Below are 19,878 nucleotides of genomic sequence, written 5' to 3' on the forward strand. Positions count from 1 at the left end.
CGAAGCGGCCGTGCTCCAGCAGCCACCCGCACAGCCCTGAGCTAAACCCAGGCTCTCACCTCTATCCACAAACACACATTTGAATGTAACTGTGTATCTAGACTGTCTTTGATACTTCTGCATCATTAAAAAAAAAATAAACTGGGAAATAGGCTGAGAAGTTACTAGAGACAGTCTAGATACATAGTTACCTTCAAACGTGTTGCAGACAGCAACTCATTACACTTCCTGCGGAAGCAAGGCTTTCTTTGAATGACACATACCTCCCCCTTCCTTCAAACCCAGCTTTTCTGGGTGCTTTGAAAAGCAGAGCAAGTAGCTCCACACCATCCAGCTCACCTTCCCTCTGTGAGTCCATCTGTGAAAAGAGACAAAGCTTAACTCTGCATCTTTCATAACTTTCTTCAAGTCCGTCTACGAAAAGCAAGATAGTCTCTTCTTTAATTTGTGATAGTCTATCAGGCATCTTGCTATTTTTWAAAAAAGTCATAATTTTTCTAGAGTGCATAAAACCTTGAAGAAGAATTTGACATTYCTACGAAGTAAGAAAACATTAAATATTAATCATAAACCACAGACAAATATATTAACAATGTACCTGACATGCATGGAAGATACAAGAAGGTTGTTTGAAAATCCCTTAATAGACAAAAAGGTTTAAGATGTCCACTAAACTCTGCTACAGCATAAGAACAAAAATGCAGGAAATAAAGAGTTTCCAAGTTGCCTTAAAGGGGAAATCTTCCAATTAAAACAATTTCATCTTTGTTCTAGTAGAAGGTATGAGAAGAATTGTAGTAACCTTGAAACTAATGACTTCTTCCATTAGCAAAAGCCTCAGCAAACACAAATTTTCTACAGAAGGGATAACGTATTTGAGACGTGATTGCTAATAAAAAAAGAAGGCGGCGGCATTAAATTACTGGAGAAGGCATGTATTGTAAAGCACGGTCTGATACTGAAAGAGTTAATCTTCGTGCACGAGAGTAGAAGGTCTGGTAGGCAACAGTACAGAATAAAGAGCAGGTTTTATGACAGCTTTACAACAGCTTGACATGAAGGCCTTTCCATTGTTAAAACAATCTCAAAATACTTGAGTCACTAGGTGAGCACTTGGAATTTCTAGATATTTGACTTTCAGATAAGGTATGTTAAATACCTGAGCTTGCCTTCCTACACAGGTTAGAAAAAGCAACCAATGAMATTTTCTAAAATTTCCATTTCTTAAATTTTGTAATGAAGCAAGGTCACAGKTGTTCATACTGATCCTACATTTTTCTCTGCATCACAGAAGTTTGTTTGCTAATTACTAAATTGATAGATTAGGCTGAGAAAAGAGTTAACAGTTTCAATTAGGAGAAATAAAGCTATAAGATGGGTATGTTATTTCACTGGACCACTACCCTCACCCATTCTCTGTGCTGATACAAAATCCCAAGTTAATTGTGGTGTGATGAGAGATGAAACTGTTCCCTGCAGTAACAGTGCCTTGGCAAAAAGAAAGACACAGACTGCTTGCTGGGCAAAAACATTATTTAGTTCACCAACTTGAACAGCTTCACTGTTCACTGGGGAACATCCACTTTCTTTAAACATGAGCACCAAAAAGATTAGAGTCCAAAACAAGTTCCTGATAGTTCTTGAGTCCTTTTCAACTGGTCTGGGTAGATATGGATAGAATCAGAATTGACAAGCAACAATTTTTATCACCTCTCTCATACTACCTCCATAAGAATTGGATGGCTTTCTGCTGTGTGCTAACAGGCTGAGAGCATCTTASGTCCCTTGTGTGTCTCAAAGTGGAAAATTCTGTTGCTTCATTTGGAAGAAAATGTTATCAGTCATAATCTTTCAAAAAGAATATCTTTCATGTCAGAAATAACTAGATGTTCCCAAAATCAATCTTTAAGATGGAAATTTAACTGATTCAAATCATGAAAATTGATGTCAAGATCTGAGCATATGGCCCAACCATCACCCCTGCTGTGGTCAGGGGTAAATAGTCACAATCCCAACAGAAAATACAAATAAATAAATAATCCTGCAGCCTTGGTAAATAGGGCCCTCTGCTGCCTGAAACAATATCTGTACCAGTCCCCTTCCTGTCACCAGGCTTTCACATCTTCCCCTGAACCTTTCTGTGCAAATACTTGTTCATTTACATATGATAACTACATAGCAAGAGGAATTAAAAGAAATCCTATTTTCTGTCAAGTCCAGTGAAGTTAAAATGAAAAGATTCTGAAAAATACTAAACAGCCATTGCAATACATGACAACCTTTCCTCTAAATCATTTAATCATCCTCTTTTTGTAAAAAAAAAAAACAAATTACAAGTGTTGGATGCACATATGTATATATATACACAATGCATGTGTGTATGTATATATAAACATGTTTAACCATAAAAAGACCACAAAAATTAAATATTATTTAACACCTGTATTTAACATGTGATGCCATCAAAGTCTGAGATGGCTTTAGCTCATGCAAGCAGCTTCCATGAAGCTGTTACATAACAACCACCACAGTTAATTAATTGTGCAAATATTTCACCAGGTCACCTTCTCACAGTTGGACGGTGAGGAGCAGCAGCATCCTTTTATTTCAAAAATAAAGCAATTATTAGATTAACATGTAAAAGTGAAAGGTCCATGATAAACTTATCTTGCATCCTCTATCAATGTTTATCTTGAATATATGGATAGATATATGGATACATGGATAGATATATGGATAAGCTTCTGAGTACTAGGGGTTACTCCCAAACATTTGTAAGCATTTTTGCATTCTTCACAATTTTTACATAATGGATTTTTTTCTTATCAAGTGTTAGTATTAGTCCAGGTTTCTTCTTTTTCCATATGAAAAAATATATCTACCCATGTTGCCTCGGAATTCAGTTTTAAAGCAACAGAAAGACATGTTACCACAGAAAATGTATCTTTCAAACTCCAGAAATTTGTGGGAGACAAGGTTTCCAGCTTGAAAGCAATGTATTCCAATTGTTCTCTCCTGCAACCCTTTTCTATGGCTAATTTCAGAACACACAGGATTTAAGTACTCAATTAACTTAATCCATTCACCTCTTCTGCAGCTTCCCCACTCACACACCAGAAAGACATTAAGAACAGCATTTTATTTAGCTTCGTTTCCAAATAACAGAGTATTCATATGTTCCTATAGAAACATGTTTGTTTTCAAACTTACGCTTCAGCTCCCTCTATTGTCAGACAATTAACTAAAACATAAGTAATCACTTTTACTTTTTAAAAAAAACAGAAGCTGTGCTGTACTCCCTGTGGAATAACCCTATCAAGCAATAAGAGACTGTTTATAACAACAGATATTACAGACTTTGTGGAAAGGAATCACAAGCAAGGATAAAATTTGCTAAAAGAGGAGCGGAGAAAGGATATAGGAAACAGATGGTTGACAGTGGGAGAACACAGATTTTTTTCTGTTTTAAAGAAATAAAGCTCACTTTCATGCATTGTACATGTATGTGTGCCGTCTCCCATTCAGAGCTGTTYCAAAATAGAAAAAAAATTACACTATCCTGCAATTTATATGCCTTTCAATTGCATTTTCACTTTTTGAAAAAAATTCATGTCAACTGGCATTCTTTCCTCCTCTCAATCTGTCTAAAAAGAAAGCATACTCCAGTATGCTGGAATCTGAAACGCAGTAATCCAACAGCATTTAAGTTAATTACAAATTCATGCAAGGAGACAGAGGAAAGGATCTTTGGGGCTAAAAAAAGACTCTGGTTTACATTATACCTTTTTAAAGATCCCTTACAAAGGATCTAGAAACTTTTTAACCTAAAATGTTACTTCAATCTCTAGTATATGATACATAAATCTGTTAATACATCCTGGAAATCAAATAAAGGATCAGAAGACAAGTTAAATGAAWCTGTCTAACACCCAGCTGGACAGGAACGGATGTTGAAGGCTACTACCACTACAGAGGATCCTTAAAACTGGCAGGTGATATTAAAGGATTAAAAACAAGATTCAAGTTTTCATTGTCGCATCGGTGCAGCTTGCTGGGTGCATTTCAGGTTTCCCTGCAATTTGTGGAACATGTTGAGCCTACAGCACAATTCAGTGCAGAAAGGTTATGATCTCYGCCAAAAYGAGGAGGACATCCTTGTCCACYAGRACGTATTTCAAAGAAGACTTTATTAATCAGCCATGCTGATCTTTAAAGTCTTCTGACCTATATAAGCTATGTAAAAATCTTTATAATCATGATTGCAAGACTGTAGTGAAGGAACTGAAGTTCTTGTTCACTGTAATAGCACTGTAATGCCAAAATGAGAAAGCTGTACAGATTCACCATCTCTTTTGTTGATTCCATTTACCACGATAGTSACTACTACTGAAGTGTAAATTCGGTCACTTTTATCAAATACCTCCCTTAGATTTCAGAAATATGCACCATCATTAGCCGCAAACAGAGCTGTTKACAATCCTTTTCTACAAAGCAATGCAAATGCTTGTTTTTGAGCATTCTTTGGCACTTCGGGAACGACAAAACACCACACCACGTATCCTCTGTGAACGTTCCATTTACTTCTATGGCAAGTGTATAAATGTCACCATGTCACTAGCCTATTCACTAATACTTACATGGCTATAAACAAAATACCATTGAGGGCAGCCTAAAGAGAATTACCTTTTACGCAGATGAATTTACATCCAATTGGATGTAAATTTATGTTGACTTGGAACCAACTAGGAATTACAGAAATGTTTGTTTTATCTCCCTGTGCTAGCGGCTACAATAAACAACAGAGGCATACACATCAATGAAAAAGCAGAATATAATATGATAACAACCAAGCATGTAGCAAATTTCTCAAGGCATAATGCAAATAGACATCATTTCAAGCATGGCTGAGGGACAAAATACAGTGCCTTTTACAAAATGCTGATATGTGTTTTTTCCTGTACCCTAGGGAATGATCTTCTTTCACCAAAACATGGATAGCAAAGAGATTAGGGAACTAAACTAAACAGAATTTACAGAAAGCAGTCCAAGCCATATCTCAGCCAAACTACATCAGGAAATCTATACCCGACTCACCCCTGCTTGCTTCCTTACCCATTCCCAGAGCACAGTACCTGCAGGAAGGACAACACCACTGATGAGTTCCCAACACAGACAGCAACTTTTCCTAAGAAAACCTCTCTGCTCAGCTTCAGATGGAGTCTGCCAACTTGTGGGATTCAGATTCAGGTCATCACTCAAACTGAACTATTTTCTCTCTTTCTTTCTTCAGGCACCAATCAAGATAATTCAATCCCATCCAGGATGAGGAAATACAATCCATACCAAGTTTTTAAGACATGTAATTAAACATGTGTTTAAACTTGCACTTGCCTCTGGGAGGTATTTTATTCTGTTACAAAGCACATTTCGTGTGTGCTAGATACTTAGATCAGCAGCCTGTGATTGTTCTTTAACCATTTCAACACACTCATCTCTCACCATTTCTGGGTGTTTACAGAAGCTGAGTCGAGTCATCTTCTCTCTGCTCTACATCTGCTCTCTTGGACCTTTACCCATTTCCTTCAAGGGACTGGTTCTCAGGGTGTGAGTCCCAGAATTCCTACATAACAATTTTCGATTATTCCTTTTATGGGCAGAGAAGTGCACTGAGGAAACTAGGAAAGTTAGGTTAAAAAAGCGGTTTTAAAATTTGTTTGGTAAATGTTTATTTGCTTTATTAAAACAGCCTATTATAATCTTTATTTTCAAACAAACTATCCTAAAAGTTCTTCATCTCTTCCAGATTTCTGGTAAAGTTTTACTCCAAAGATAGGAAAACTTACATGTATGTGTCTTTCGTAATCATAACAAACATCTGCAGTAAAACTGCACTTGACTAGAGCCATTTTATTTCAGTTCTTCAGGATGACTCATTTTTACTGATGGAACAAAGATACAGAAGAAACATTAAGAGTCATTGAACTTGTTTCTGTTGCTCACTAATTGCAGACATACTTCTTSCTTCATCGGTGAGCAGCTGACAAAATTTCCAACAGGATCATGATGATTTGTGTCATGAAATCTTATCTTCCACACAAGTTAGAAGTCAGCTCGAGTACCTTCGTTTTTTTTGAGCTATGATATGCAGTAATTTCACAACCTTATTCTGATTGTCATTACGAAAAGGCAATGTATTTAAAACCGTACGTATTAAGGTAGCTATCATGTGGTATCTACATACTACCTCATCACTAACATGCAGATTTTCCACTGCTCACCACCACTTACCTTAAGACTTGAGACTTAATTGTCTCCATTGAGTTTGTTTTATTGTAAATAGCAGACCAATCAATTTAAAAGTATACCTCAGAAAAGCAATCCCCCTTCCACTTCTGCTATCTGAAAGAGTTTTAAAGCTCTGATAAAATAATAACCTCAACAGACATTAACATAATCCATATGTTTGGAGAGCAATTTGATATCTAKCCACTGGGAAGAATTCCACTGGAGAACCTCTCTTCCTTACTATATAAAAATCACATTAAAAGCTAGTTGTGTAACTGTAAGCCTGCCAGGTCCAACATATATTTTTTATATATACACATTTATACACACACTAGCCTAGAATAAGTTCAGCTGATGCTCAGCTGTTAAGAACCTAGAGTTAGAAAATTGAGAACACGCTTCACAATTGAGATCAGAGCTCAGCTATGGCAGGGCTGACCAGTAGGGAAGAAGTTTTTGTATAGCAGTAAAAATCTTGCCTAAAAATGTAGAGGCACATMAGACAATTTTCTTAAATATAAACACTTTGTTAGAAGTTACAAATTCTATCCCATACTCACTCCATTTTTTTCACCATCCAAGCTGTGCTACACAACTACTGGTAGCACAGTGCTGTACACYACATTACTGAAACGATACTGAGGTGGAGGTGGCAATGGAGGTRAGAGAGGCACACTCCATTTGGAAAAGTCACTTTTAACAGAGTTTTCCTATTAATTTACAGAACAAACCAATACAATACAGTATTGCCACAGCTGAGGTCATGGCAAGTAATGGCAAAGAGATGGAGAGGCTGAAGTGCTTTAAATCAGCTTCACTGCAAAAGCCAAATTATTGTGAAACATCATTCCTTAAKGTTTTTCTAGATTTCAAACAAAAAAAATATTTCTGCTATGTTTTAATGAAGCATTTTCTGTATGCTTATACTTTGAATTTTGCATGTCTACCATCTGACTTAAAAGAAACCTGACAACAGCAAAAGCAACTTGGCTTCTATTTACATTTTACAGTCTACCATCTACCTTGCCTAGGTAAAAAGAGGGCCAAGCACCATACAATGTGCGAGAATTCGGTGAAGACTTAAAGCTGCAGCATATAATTATATAGGCATTACATATAACTAAAAATAGGAAAAAACAATAGGAATTCTAATGTGTTGCTCAGTCATTTATGACGAGGAAGACTTGTGGCTTTTTTGATAAAAAATTGCATATATTTTGGTTTATTTTAAATTGTACAAGCTTTTTAGTCAAAATTACTAATGCGTTTCATATTGATGGGATGTTTTCTTTCCATCTTTTGTAAGCTTAAGTAGCTGAGAAAAAGTTGCCAGGAACTCCATAATGTTCACATACAGCAAAAGCCCTATTTCCATATATACAATCCACATTTTGGATAACTACATCACTTTAGAATACTAATATTACAGTGGGGGAAAAATAGTACATTCTTAGACAACTTTCACATTTTGAGTATCCGTAGTCTTAGATGAATCAGGAAAAGAAGAATATAATTGCTGGTCTTTGTTTTAAAGCAGAAAAACAAAGACGAATGCAAAAAGACTTGGACCAGTGAGAAAGGAAGTAGAAAGTGCCCAGAGTGCCTCTCTCCCTGGAGCACAGAATGGTAGTTTTTATTTCCTTCATATTTACTTTGTTCTGCCATTCTGTATTAATTTTAGAGAAGCAGATAAGGTTTCAGGTATCCTCTTTATACCCAATTCAGGTAAAACAGAATTCCCAACACCTATTATCATTGCTGGGAGACTGAACCGAGGATTCTTCCCTTTTGGATTCCTTTTCATGAGCTTCAAATTTCTGGCCGACTATAAAACACTGTTATGTGACCARTTACACTTCTTCATACATACATACATCATCTTCCATAAAAAGGAAAAATAAATCAGAGTTTACTTAATGACTTCCCCATTTCATAACTTATATCCTAATTTAACCCTAAAATACAATGTATTATGCTAAAATGACAGCATTTATGCCTTTTTTTATGTCTTTTTTTAAAGACAGGATAGCACACAATACATAATGCCAGAGAACAAAATATTTGACAGTGTATATCTATCAATAAAAATCACTTAGAATTTATAAACAAAAAACGAATATAATATTTCCCAACTTTAGGGTCTATAACATTTTACACTTATCATTTGAACAAACGTACYCTGCTTTTAATAAGTAAAGTATACTCAAGACATGCAAATTTAGTAATAGCATTTGAGAAAACTCCATAATGTATAAAGGTACGTGGACAATCTATCATAAAGTTCTTCTACTCTTTAATGTCCTTAACATCAAGTACATCTATCCAGTGTCCTCATTTAAAAGATGCATATATCTAGTTTCTCATTTTTCAATAACTGTTTATTCAAGGAAAAGAATACAAGGCCTTACACAAGATCAAAGCCTTTACATGCATCCTAACTGAGGTTTGAGGGTTATATAAGGTCTTACTCAGCTCTTTTGTTTTGTGAAGTCTTTTGCCTCAGCTGAAAGTTTTACACTGTTCACCACGTCCTTTCAATAGTATGCAGTCCTGATCCTGCTGTCACTAATACCCACTCTTTGCACTGCAACCACATTTTCATAATCAAAACTATTGAGAAAACACCAAGACATAAGTGTTTCAAGGATCAGACACTGAAAAAATTGCAAACATCATGTCTCATCATGTCTCAACTCTGTATGATTTCGGTTTTGTAAAATAAAGAGATAGCAAAAGATGATATATAGGTTGAAACACACTTAAAAGGCACCACACCTCAGGTTGGCTTAAATATTTTAGCTTCACATAACTCTGCACAGGCCCTACAATTTACATGGCATTGCTCTTTACATCAATCAAAAGGTTAGAAATTTAAAGAAAAAAAAAATTCTTCTTACCAAACTTTTTCTTCTTCCACTATTCCCCTGGCACATTGATTTATTATGACAGGGTTACTCATGGTAAGTGCTGAGGTCTCAGAATTCATCTTTTTTTCTGAAAAGGAAGGAAAAAAAAAGAACACAGAAAACCGAGAGAAATTCAGTATCAAATATTAATGAGAATTTGTGTGTTTAATACACTAGAAAACTTAAAATATATAAGATAAGCAGCTTTAGCCCAAATTCAGCACGCTTTACTCACATAAGTAAATCTCATTTAAATCAATGGGATTAAGTGGATGAATACATTGAGCAGGATTWGGCAGTGTTGTGAACTCATTAGTTATGCCAAACCCAACACTGATTGTCTTTTGTTTACTTTTTTGAATAGATGCCAAAGTGGTTGATGTCAGCAAGTATGCATCCAGGGCTATGCACAGTGTCAGTAATGTTAATTCAGAGCAGCAGTCAGATTTAGGGTTGCTGTGGAACAATCCATACAACACCAGCAAGAAATTTTAGATTTCCAATATTTAAAGGTCTACAGAATCTTCTTGAGCATATTTTAAGAGTTTTAAGATCAGACTTCAGTTGATTTGCTGAAAACAACAACCAATTCATGGCTGAAATTACTCCAAAACAGCATAAACACATTCAAATGCTGGCAACAATTCCMAGGCTACATTGCTTCTAAGAGGTCTATATAGCCAAGTGTGTTTCAACTCAGTGATTAGTATAAGAACAATAAATGTCTCCAGAAGATAAAGGCACATTCATTTTTACCTGTTGCCTTGTCATAATCAGCATAAAGATTTGTTAGATTAAGAGTCAATAGATTCAAAATGGTTATATATGCCATGCTTACCTACAAAATAAGCATGTGTAAAGAACTCTTTTGAGTTTTAAATTCTTTAGAGATCTGCTACTCTATAACAATGCAGAAAGAGGGAAGTTGTTCTTAAAGATACTCCAAATGAATGGTGCAAAAGTCCATACTCAAACATTTTCTACAAAATTCCCCTCTTTTAGGGAGCAATTTCCTGCCAGATCAAACAACAATTTCTTTTGGGTAATCTATTTCTACTCCACGCTGGGAAAGTCCACATGCCTCAGTGATCATGTGAGTTAGACTAGCAATAGTTTCACCTCCTCTTATGGTCACTCACACTGGTAAAAGTAAAAGTTTAAGAAAAGATTAAAGATAGTCCATTAACTTTCAAAGCCGGGAGCTAAAAGATCTAGGTTACAAAACCAAAAAGTAGCCCGTCCATTAAAAAGCCTTCCGCTGTTCACTTGTTAATTACAGCAGTACAAGCATTTAATATGTGACTGAAAAGAACATCTTGAGCACGCCTTCCCCACGCACCCTTCAGAACAACTAAGCAAAAGCTGCACCCACAGCTCTGCACTGAGGCTTTCACACTGAATCTCGAGTCCAACCAGAGAACTGAAAAAGTTGCTCAATTATCACCTTTTCTGTTAGTTATCAATTGTAAAAGGTCCACACATATTTTGTGTACACAAAGAAATTACATCAAATGCAGCAAAAAAAACAAATTCTGCTCTTAGATGTTCTCCAAGGGAAATAAGGTAAATAACAGAGAAAAAGTACATCTCCAAAAATCTCTCTTCTCACCTACTTTACATTTTCAACTTAACATCTAAAAACATCAGTAGCATCATCCTTGGTCTCCTCCACATGGTCCTCAGGTCCTCAGAAAAATCTGCCTCACGTGTTTCTGGAGGCATCAAGAGGCCAGCACTTATCCATTCTAATAGCAAGGATCTCATTAACCAGCTTCAGGGAAATGTCTGTCTGCTGGATGAAGCAAGAGACCTTTTGACAAACTGGATACATAGAGCGAGACTCTTTTGAGATACACAGCTCACGCTCTTGCAGCTTCCAAGGCCAGATTTCCAACAACACAAGACGTCTGCCAAGTCAGCCGTAAACTAAACAAATGTTCTCCTCGCTTAAGCATGTGGAGGAGACAGGCCTAAGAGCCAGCTGACACCGTGTTAGACGAGCATCCTTCCACAGCTGCCAGTAACAAAAGGGAAAAAAATCAAGGAGCATAGGACAGCATGGCCTTCTCCCATTCCTTCACACTACAGGAGCAATTGCACTTGCTCAAAATGGAAATGGGTCATGCAAAGCACTCCTTCACYTTACTGTGGGACCCCTGCCTGCTCCAGCTGAAACCCTGGGTGTCTTGATGCTTTCTGGCTCTATCTGTCACTCTTTCCAATCATGCTCCTTCCTTAGTGACTTCTGTGATGGAGAAGCTCATGACAGTCTCAGCACCAAGCACGCAGTCAGCACTCACACCCAGCGGCGCRTCTCACTCTCACTTGGTGATTAGACAGCACAAGCTTCCGGAAAACCATTAGGGCTTCCCTATTGCCATTTTATTCCTAAAAACAGGTCTACACAAGCCCTAGCTCACTGTTTAACAGAAACAAGAGGAAATTAAAACTGGTTCCCATATCACTGACAACTTTTAAGGAAATTAAAACTGGTTCCCATATCACTGACAACTTTTAAGGAATTGTCCAAAATCCAGAAAGCTAAAGTGACAAAGGAAAGGCAGATATCTGTCTGCACTTTTTCCAGGGCCACAGATACAGAATATTGCCTCTACTTCTGTCTTGAAAGTCATTTCAAAGGGAAATTCTCAACCTGCAGGTTCTATCCCAACTCACTGTCACAGATGCTATTAGGTTCTTCCTTCACAATATACAATAGCTACATGGTATGATAACGTTTAGTGTCTCAAGAAATACTGTTTAAAGTCAACCTACCAAAATTAACAGTAAAATCTAGCAAAGTAGATTTTCGTTTGGATGAAACAGTTTTACTACATATTAGGCCAGAATATTAACACTATTCCAATAAATTACCTCCAACAGTAACATCTTAAAAAATAAAACTGTTTCAGAAGCAATGGAACAATGTTCAGAAAAACAAGCTACTCACAGGTGCCTCTTTCAATATCACCACCAAACTCCTGTTTGAACTTGAAGTCTACAGCATTGGCCCTATACGTGATGAAACTTGAAGGAAAAAAATAAACCTGTCATCTTTTCCCTTAATAACTTTAAGTCAGATGCCAAGGCAAGTCAGTGAAAGTTAATTGAAGACAGGCTGCTGGGGACGCATTCTGTTCCTCAGCCTCTCTTTGTATACTGAACCCTGACTGTTCCAGTTAAGGCACATGCACTTTAATGAGGTGCTGTCCTATAGATCCCTCTCTGATTTAATAGGAGGAAGTGGGCAAAAGGCAACTTCAGGACAAAAACATAAGAAAACAATGTCAGATACTTTATTTATAGCACCTATGTTAACRCTACTGCCACTATGTATCTGAGGCAACAGACTTGAAGAAACATCCATGTTGTTCTCGATGATACACTAGAAGTTTAGCGTACTAAAGTCTTCTCTGACCACAGACTATAAAACAAGAATACTCAGTAGCAAGCACTCATAACTTGCAAGAGTTGTGGTATCTCCACAAAGAAAGAAAGAGTTTCAAGTAAAATCTTTGATTATCTAATGCATCTATGTGCCTTAGACTCTTACACAGCATAACTGGAGAGAAAAGCCCAGGAGGTCTACACTATTGGCTTAAGAACTAAAAAGCATGTTACGCTTAAAGAGAGTTCTTTCATTTATATTAAATTTAAGTCTGGAAGTCGCATACTTCCCTTCAAATGTGGGGGGAGGGGGGCAGGGGGGGAGAGAGGGGTAGCGTGACAACATGCACAGAATAGTACTACAGGACCATTTGAACAGGACACGTAGGTTAAATGAAAGCACTGAAGCCAAGGACTCAAACCAGAATGTGATTCACAGCCAGCAAAACAATGAAAGAGTTAATCTATCTTCAAGATGTTTCTCTACACAAGTACCATTTTCATTTGCTTTTGTTGCAAACTGTATCTTTGATCCTCAGGCCAAAAGTCTTCTTTTTGCCTTTCCCTTCACTCCCTCTGCACATCTCCATACACATAAGATAATCACCATGGGGGCAGTGAAAAATTCAAGTCTTCAACAGATACTCTCTGCAGTTAGAGTAAAATTAGCCAATATCTTCAGATAAAACATGTTCCCACAGCTCTTTACCTTCACAATAATGTTGAAATCATATGCTGTTAAACTTACTTTCAAAAAAAAAAMYTTKRAAAAAAAATAAAGTTAGAAAAAAATATTGTGCTCTAAGATTCAGGGTAGAAGTAATAATTATTTTTTAAACAAAAGAAGAATAGCATCAATAAAGTAACATACAGCTACTGTAAAGAAAAAACAGTGAGTATTGTCAGCACTCTCTCAAGCAGGAGTCCTTAGGTTCACAAAAAAATGACCAGTAGATGGTCATTTTTACAGTTTACAGTTGACATTTTTACAGTTTACATCATAGCATATTTCAAATTAGAGAGCTGACTTTCCAATTCCTAACTACACGCACAATGGTATACAATTCCAAGTGAACACAAATATTTACTCCTGTATTGCTTTCTGCAAAAAATCTCATTTCCACACACATTTACAGGCATAAACCACTACATTTTGATAGCATTCAKTTTTTAACCATAAGGTTGCCTTAGGCAAATAGCTTGTTAATGGGCAGGTTTAAGTTTCCATACAAGTTCATTATTTAACTACATAACAATAAATGCTGCAAACAATCTTCTATCAAAGTTGCTTGTTTGAGGTTTTTTGACACAGTGTTTGCCAAGCACCTTCATACTGCTGAAGGAGTTGGCCTGAACTCTGAGTGCCTTGCGTCCATAATACTTCAGACAAAAAAGAGTGAGAACTCAAGAACCTCGTGATGGATTTTTCTGCTGAGTATCAGTACAAGTAGACTGATACTCAAACCAAGCTGAGAAACTTCATATTACTAATCACTTCAGTTCAAGTCTAGCACATCAAAAATTTGGTTTCACAATGGCTATAGTTCTTTCAAATGCATTACATGGAAGTCAAAACCTCTATCTCAAGCCATTACTTATCTTCTTAAAATCTTTAAAAAGATATTTCATGCTTTAAAGAATGAGGTTATGAAAACATTTTAATACATTCTTTTGAACATGTTTTTTCTCCTCCCCTTGAGACATCTCATTACGTGTGGTCAGCTTCTGCTCTCTTAAGAGCATATTAAGTTATATAGATACTTGACACAAGAGTATACACAAAGATAAATTGAAACTTAAAAATGTGGCAGAAGCGGTTCAGAGAACAACTCACACTATGCACAACTTCAGACTCCATAAATGGAGTTTCCATGAGAACACTCCAAGGTAATAACAAAACACCTTTAAAATAATGAAGCCATTCTCAGCCTCATAGCAAATAGCATAAGTTTGTTGTTCTTCCTCAAAAGCACAGACTTGCTAGAGACTGGGGAACAGTTTATCAAGTCTTATATTAGAGACAAAATAACATGAATGCTGTGTTTATTCTCAGCATGAAGTAGCTTAAAATGTGAATGACCAGTGGAAAACAATATAAACTTGGACTAGGCTGCAGGCAGAGTACTGACAGAGCACAGCATTCCCTGCTGCAAAAATACAACTGCTATGAAATACTGTTCTCAAAACAGCTAGCCCTTTACTTGACCAAGAATCAGTTCTTTTCCCCTCCAAAACACCTAAAGACGACAAAACCATATTACAAATTATCTCAGACCAACTTGAAAGAAAGCACCTTGACAAGTTTGCAAGAATCAAAGAAAGGATCTAGAACACCACAAACACCTTTCACAAATCTGTACATATATCCAGACACTGGCATTAGTGAAAGCAGGAGCAGGTTTGCCCACACAAGTCCCAAAATGCAAATGTATATTTTTCAAAGAGACAGTGAGTTCATGCAAATAGAGTTTTGAGATTCAGACTGCTAGTTAATTTCTGGTGGAATAAGGTACAGACCAGCAAAGGTTCATCTACAACACACTGATTTGCAAAGTCATTAGGAAGTTGAAGTCTTTGAGTAGTGAGTAGTTTTCCATCCAGTATAATAGGAAAGAGGAAATATTTGGGGCCTTATTGAGACTTTTGGGGATTGAAAAAAGAAAAGAGGAATTTACTGTTTCAGTGTTCAGTGTCTTAGTCAATAGTAAAACACAACTAAATCTCTCATATTATTGATTCTTACTGATCAGAAAGCATTATTTGAGAAAGTCTGATATTATAAAATACTACCAAAGGCTTGAACAGAAATTTTTAAACAAAAGCATTTAAAATGCAGAAGATGCACAAAAACAAATATACTGTTTAAAACAAGATACAGAACACTAAATGCTACATTCAATACAGCTTCGATAGAAATCAAAGAATTTCCCATCACTGGTGTTGTTTTAACTACATAATTCTGAAGCAAGTAATTTCTTTTCAGAAAGATCCACATATTCTTAGTATTTCAAATACATGACTTCAGCACAGGAAGGAAACAAACAGGTGCATACAGAATTAATCAGCATTAAACATTTTGTCTCATCTTTTCTCCTACAGTTTTTTTAAAATTTCTTTTAAACAAAGCAAACAAATGAGTTTTTTGTTTGCTATGAGTGTCACACCTTGTTTTTAGTGTGGACTTCTTGCTAGCCTCTAGTCAGTCAGTTTGCTAAGGAAAAGGGAACAAGAAGTTGTGCTTGATTTGGTTCATCCTCCACAATTTTAAAAAGGAACACAAGTACTTTCATGACAAACATACTGCTTTGTGTTTTGCAGTTGACACTATGCAGGAAAACAATGTTGAAAGGTTCTTTCCAGAGATTATGAGAAGTATTTATGTTCCCAATTTAGTGACTCATACAGTTAGCAAACTCAGAGATGAATTTAACTCTATCACTCTCAAACTTCTGATTTTGAAAGCAAGCATTGTGATGCTATTCAAAAGCTCTAACAATGAAAAACACAGAAAAAAATCCCAGAAAACCCAAGAAAACTATTCACAGAAGTAACTGTTATTTCTGAAAAAAATATTAAAAGGCCTATACTAAGATTAAAAAAAGACAATCTTCAAACAAAAAAGAAGAGAGATTATCTGAATTATTTGATGTTAAATACTCTAACATTAAAATCATCATCTCTTCAACTTACTATTTAAAGCTTGCCATGGAGTTAATTTTGCAAAATTTTTTTGCATTTGTTTCTTCCTGTTCAAGGACTTACTAAAAATAAATTTGAATGGAAAACAAAAGGTTTACTGTCATAAAGTTACCCTCTTCAGTCTTTTGCAGCTTTTGGCCTGCAGCTGCCAAACACAGTCACAACTCAAACACACATTGGACAGTTCACCAAGTTACCTCTGCACACAATAATCCAGTAGATTTAAGAATTTGTTCTACTTATTTATTTTTATACCTGGAGCACCCACAAAAGGCTGTTTTTGACAGCATCTATTTTGGTGGACAAAGTATACAAAGGCACACACTTGAACACCTCACTAGCTACAAGGAGTACAAAGTTTGGGATCCATCCATCATAGACTGTATCAATGCAATAGATAGCAGCATTTAGAGCTGTGCTGAAGTCGAAGCACAACTCACTGCTCCCAACTCCCTGCCATCTGGAGGCAGCAGCTCAGCCAGTTGACATTTCAGGCAATGTGTACTGACCAAAGATGGTCACTGTCTTATGAGGGAACAAAAGTTGCAAACACTTAAAATCAATACAATTCCTATAATATCACATACTTCCACTTATAATACTGAAATTTTCTGTTGGAAAAATGCTGAAGAGTTTAAAATCAATCAACAAAAGCTGTACTTCTTTTTAATAACTAAAATGTTTGAAAGATGATACGGCAGCTAGTTTTGCTCTATAGAAAGCCACGCAAACCCAGATAACTCCTGCCAACTTTCCAAGTTTATACAGGCTCTGGAGGTGTAGAAGCCAGGAAACCTTCCTGAGTCAAGGTTGCACCCCCRCACTGATTACACCTGCAGAGTTATGAGAGGAACTAAATGATAGCAAGCCTAGTTGCACCTATATAGAAGTCTTTCTTCTTGTCTAATTTATACAATTTTACTAGTCAGGGCTTCAAGTGCCATCCTCCACAATGGTCCATTTCAGACACATACTATCCTCAAGTAACTCATAATCCATGGCAGCATCCTTACTCAGATTTGGAATTCCAAAACGATTTATCAAGCACGTGACTAGGCACATACATATGTCCTTGTGTTTAGACATTAACAGCCTGATCCATTAGCAGGCTAACTACTTCAGCTTCGTAGCTGAACTCTGTATCGTGCTGAGCGCTAGCAACAGTATTAAGTGTGCTAACAAAATATATAAAAAAAGAAAAAAGCTCCACTCTACACAGGTATTTCAGAATAGTTACTGAGCAGACAAGAAAAAGCACATGAGGTATTTACTAATCATAGATTACTGAAGTGTATTTAGGGAGTCTTTAAGGAGTCTTATTTCCTAACTATTTACCTGTTACACTACAACAACTCTACATGTTCTTAGAGATTTGCGCAAGAACTTGTTTGCTGTAGATTTCATAGAACTCAGGCAACTGAGATAGAAACCCTGCCCTCACAGTTTGAGAGGCATGATTCAGTAAAGACTAAAAAGAACTTCTTGGACTTAAAAACTATTAGATACATGAAGACAATGCTTTTTAAGCCAGCAAGAGTAGATGTAAATATCGAAGTTGTGAGAGTTTTCTTCATCCAGCATCCTCAAGCATAGTGATTTGTTTCCACTTTTTATTCTCATGGGGTGCTGCCCTGCTCAGGTAGCAGGTTTGCAGGTCACCCATTAAAGTACTATAATAATTTTTAAAACATAAATGCAACCATGCAACCTCAGTGACCTTGCAATGCTTATTTCCCCAAGATTTAATTAAACAAATATAATGAAGGTACTCATGAAATCAAGTAGAAATAAAATAACAAGTCAAAAGCACAAATATCAACATCCCAAATGTTCCAGTATTCTCATTTGCCAGTCATTTTTATTCATCATGCAGAAAGAAAACAACCACTCTCACCAAATTATTTTTCAAAATGCACATGTAGACTTAATATAAGGCCCTAGCATACATTGAATGCTCCAAAAAGCTTCGAAGTGCATTACAGTATTTGTGTGAGGGACAGATGCTTTCACATAAACACCCAAAATAATAAGGCTTTCTTATCTCAGAAGAAATTGTTCAAAAGCTTTAAGTTACATATAAATTCCTAAGCAGGAACAGGTGTCACCCATCAATCTATGGTCAGGAAAACAAAACAGCGTGCTTTTTGTTTGTTTGTTTTACAGTCAGGTGCTTTCACTTGCCACTCATTGAGAAGAAAGTGACTTCACATACCGCACCTCTGGCTTGTGCACACAGAGGATACCCACAACTTGGGATGGCGCCAAAACAACTGTCTGCACAAAAGGCCCAGAAAGAACTGCCCTGTTCAAAGCAGAACTGAGCGCAGTGAAAGCATGCAGGGAACGGCACCGAAGCCTTGTCGCATTCTCACTGGTAAGCACAACTATGGCTGGAAATTTAGAGGGATTTAAAATATCCTGTTTTGTTTACAAAAGCTAGATAACGAACACTTACGGAAAACAGGTTATAAGGCATACATATACATAAACAATTTAAAGAGAACCACTGAACCAAACAATATTCTTATGCATTCCCTTACAATGCCAGCTCCAGTGCACCTCACTAATTCGCACATCCCTCTATGCTCTCCACAAATTTTTCCACAATAAATATTTCAGCTATATTTGTTCCTAAATCCCATCGCTTCCTCCATAACAAGTTCAACTTCTGTACAAATACAGGCATCTGTCTCATGACTTGTTGCACTTAGCAGACCTCCGCGCAAACTGCGGAATCAGGAATTTAGCCAAATTATTTCTGTAATAAGCATCTGGAGATGAAAGAGTTTTCTCTACCTTTCCACTACAAAAAGGAAGCATATAATTTAGAGGATAACATTTAAATATAAATTAGATTCATATATGTATGCACATACTGACAGGATATATATATTATTGTTTACATGTACTCACAAGATTTCAAAAGCAAGAAAATAAAGACATAAACTCTCAAAGCTGAATTTCTTTAGTTTTTTTGTTTTTTTTTTGTTTTTTTTTTTTAAATAAATCAGATATTCAGGCCACTCGTATGATAGATCATATCACAGGGCCAGGAATTAGTACTTCACCTCACTGCATTTTTCATCTACAGAGAGCTTCACCAGCACCTGCGATTTAAATTCACACATTCTCTGTGCCAGGTTAATTAACACCATCCTTCACAATCTAATTGGAATCTAGGAGGACTGACTTCAAAAGTGTAAGCAGTTACCCTGGGTGTTTATTTCCCCCCGACCCCACTTCCTTTCACCAACAATCCCCCAAGGTGGAGGCGAGGGCTGGAAAGCTCGGGAGCAGCAGAGCCGCTCTCCGACCTGCCAAGGTCAACAAACAGCTGGGGAAGGGGAGGGGAAAAAAAAACTCACTTATTGGTAACGGCAATTGAAATTTTCAAAGCAGATAAGACGCACCTGGGGCTCCGCGCACACGGTTTCCTCCTGCACCTCYGCTTGGGTGAGATCTGGTCCTGAAAAAACGTAGAAAGTTTTTTGAAAAGGAGGCGGCGGTTGAACGAGACGGCGGTTGAGCGCTGAGGGGAAACGTTCAAGCGCCCGTTGGCTCTAACGGTCGCCGCGCGCGCCCCCCCGCCCCCCTCCGCTAC

At 36.9% G+C, this 19,878-nt stretch overlaps 1 long non-coding RNA gene across 1 annotated transcript in view; it reads right to left on the reverse strand.

Moving 5' to 3' along the window:
- Positions 1-19,745, reverse strand: part of LOC112944070 — a 46,819-nt gene extending 27,074 nt beyond the window's left edge. Inside the window, exons 1-2 of the long non-coding RNA XR_003248707.1 lie at positions 19,688-19,745; positions 9,183-9,279 (exon numbers count right to left, since the gene is read on the reverse strand). This is a non-coding gene — a long non-coding RNA (uncharacterized LOC112944070). The remainder of the gene's footprint in view (positions 1-9,182; positions 9,280-19,687) is intronic.
- Between the last annotated feature and the right edge of the window lie 133 nt (positions 19,746-19,878).

Source organism: Nothoprocta perdicaria, unplaced genomic scaffold, assembly GCF_003342845.1.
Source record: "Nothoprocta perdicaria isolate Ctin4 unplaced genomic scaffold, notPer1 scaffold_16, whole genome shotgun sequence".
In the NCBI taxonomy this organism is placed as follows: Eukaryota; Metazoa; Chordata; class Aves; order Tinamiformes; family Tinamidae; genus Nothoprocta; species Nothoprocta perdicaria.